This window comes from Protopterus annectens, chromosome 2.part0, assembly GCF_019279795.1.
Source record: "Protopterus annectens isolate FY-2018-M chromosome 2.part0, PAN1.0, whole genome shotgun sequence".
NCBI classification, from domain to species: Eukaryota; Metazoa; Chordata; order Ceratodontiformes; family Protopteridae; genus Protopterus; species Protopterus annectens.
The window spans coordinates 1467159781-1467162280 of NC_056728.1; positions in this window are offsets into that span (position 1 = coordinate 1467159781).

Sequence of the window (2500 nt, forward strand, 5' to 3'; positions counted from 1 at the left end):
ACCCAAGGGTGAGAGACTGGTGATTGGAGCGGATTTCAATGGGCATGTTGGTGAAGGGAACAGAGGGGATGAGGAAGTGATGGGTAGGTATGGTGTTAAAGGAATGCAGAAGGTCAGATGGTAGTGGATTTTGCGAAAAGGATGGACATGGCTGTGGTGAATATGTATTTTAAAAAGAGGGAGGAGCATAGGGTGACATACAAGAGTGAAGGAAGATGCACACAGGTGGATTATATCTTATGTAGGAGGGCCAGTTTGAAGAAGATTGGAGACTGTAAAGTGGTGACTAGGGAAAGTGTAGTTAGCAGCATAGGATAGTGGTTTGTAGGATGATGTTGGTTATCAAGAAGAGGAGGAGGAGTGTGAGGGCAGCACCAAGGATCAAATGGTAGAAATTGAAAAAGGGTAATTGTAAGGTGGAGTTCAGGGAAGAGTTAAGACAGGCACTGGGTGGCAGTGAAGAGTTGCCAAATAGCTGGGTAACTACAGCAGAGCTAGTAAGGGAGATGGCTAGAAAGGTGCTTGGTATGACATCTGGACAGAGGAAGGACAACAAGGAGGCATAGTGGTGGAATGAGGAAATACAGGAGAGTATACAGAGAAAGAGGTTGGCAAAGAAGTGGGATTGTCAGAGAGATGAAGAAAGTAGACAGGAGTATAAGAAGATGAGGTGGAAAGCAAAGAGAGAAGTGGTGAAGGCTAAGGATAAGGCATATGAAGAGTTGAATGAAAGGTTGGACACTAAGGAGGGAGAAAAGGACCTGTACTGACTGGCTAGACAGAGGGACCTAGCTAGGAAAGATGTGCAGCAGGTAAAGGTGATAAAGGATAATGAGGGAAACATACTCACAAGTGACAAGAGTGTGTTGAGCAGACGGAAAGAGTACTTTGAGGGGTTGATGAATGAAGAGAATGAGAGGGAGAGACTGTTGGATGATGTGAGGATAGTAAATCATGAAGTGCAATGGATTAGCAAGGAGGAAGTTAGGATAGCTACGAAGAGGATGAAGAATGGAAAGGCTGTTGGTCCAGATGAAGTACCTGTGGAAGCATGGAAGTGTTTAGGTGAAATGACAGTGGGGTTTCTAACCAGATTGTTTAATGAAATCTTGGAAAGTGAGAGGATGCCTGAGGAATGGAGAAAACGTGTTTTGGTACCGATTTTTAAGAATAAGGGTGATGTGCAGAGCTGTAGTATCTACAGAGGGATTAAACTGATCAGTCACAACATGAAGTTATGGGAAAGAGTAATGTAAGCTAGGTTAAGAAGGGAGGTGATATTAGTGATCAGCAGTATGGTTTCATGCCGGGAAAAAGCACTACAGTACAGAGAAGGTCAGAAGGAGTTGGATTGTGTTTCTGCAGACCTAGAGAAAGCATATGACAGGGTGCCTAGAGAGGAGTTGTGGTATTGTATGAGGAAGTTGGGAGTGTCAGAGAAGTATGTAAGAGTGGTACAGAATATGTACAAGGGTAGTGTGACAGCAGTGAGGTCTGCAGTGGGAGTGACGGATGCATTTAAGGTGGAGGTGGGATTACATCAAGGATCAGCTCTGAGCCCTTTCTTATTTGTAATGTGATGGACAGGTTGACAGATGAGATCAGACAGGAGTCCCAGTGGACTATGTTGTTTGCAGATGACATTGTGATCTGTAGTGAGAGTAGGCAACATGTGTTGGAGACCCTGGAGAGACTGAGATATGCTCTAGAGAGAAGAGGAATGAAGGTCAGCAGGACTAAGACAGAATATATGTGTGTGAATGAGAGGGAGGATAGAGGAATGGTGAGGATGCAAGGAGCAGAGGTGGTGAAGGTGGATGAGTTTAAATACTTGGGATCAATAGTTCAGAGTAATGGTGAGTATGGAAGAGAGGTGAAAAAGAGAGTACAGGCAGGATGGAGTGGGTTGGAGAAGAGTGTCAGGAGTGATTTGTGACAAATGAGTACCATTAAGAGTGAAATAGAAGATCTACAAGAGGGTAGTGAGACCAGCTATGTTATATGGGTTGGAGACAGTGGCATTAACAAAAAGGCAGGAGTTAGAGCTGGGTGTGGCAGAGTTAAAGATGTTAAGATTTGCACTGGGTGAGACAAGGGTGGACAGGATTAGGAATAAGTATATTAGAGGGTCAGCTCAGGTTGGAAGGTTTGGAGACAAAGCCAGAGAGGCAAGATTGCATTAGTTTGGACATGTGCTGAGGAGGAATGCTGAGTATATTGGGGAAAAAGCTACCAGGTAACAGGAAAAGAGGAAGGCCTAAGATAAGGTGTATGGATGTGGTGAGAGAGGACATGCAGGTGGTTGGTGTGACAGAGCAAGATGCAGGGGACAGGAAGAAATGGAAACAGATGATCTGCTGTGGTGAACCCTAACGGGAACAGCCGAAAGAAGATGATGATGATCAGCCATTGCTATACCTTTTTACATGTTTTTTTTTTTACTTACATGTGTGTGTACATAAAAAAAAAAAAAAAAATATATATATATATATATATATAA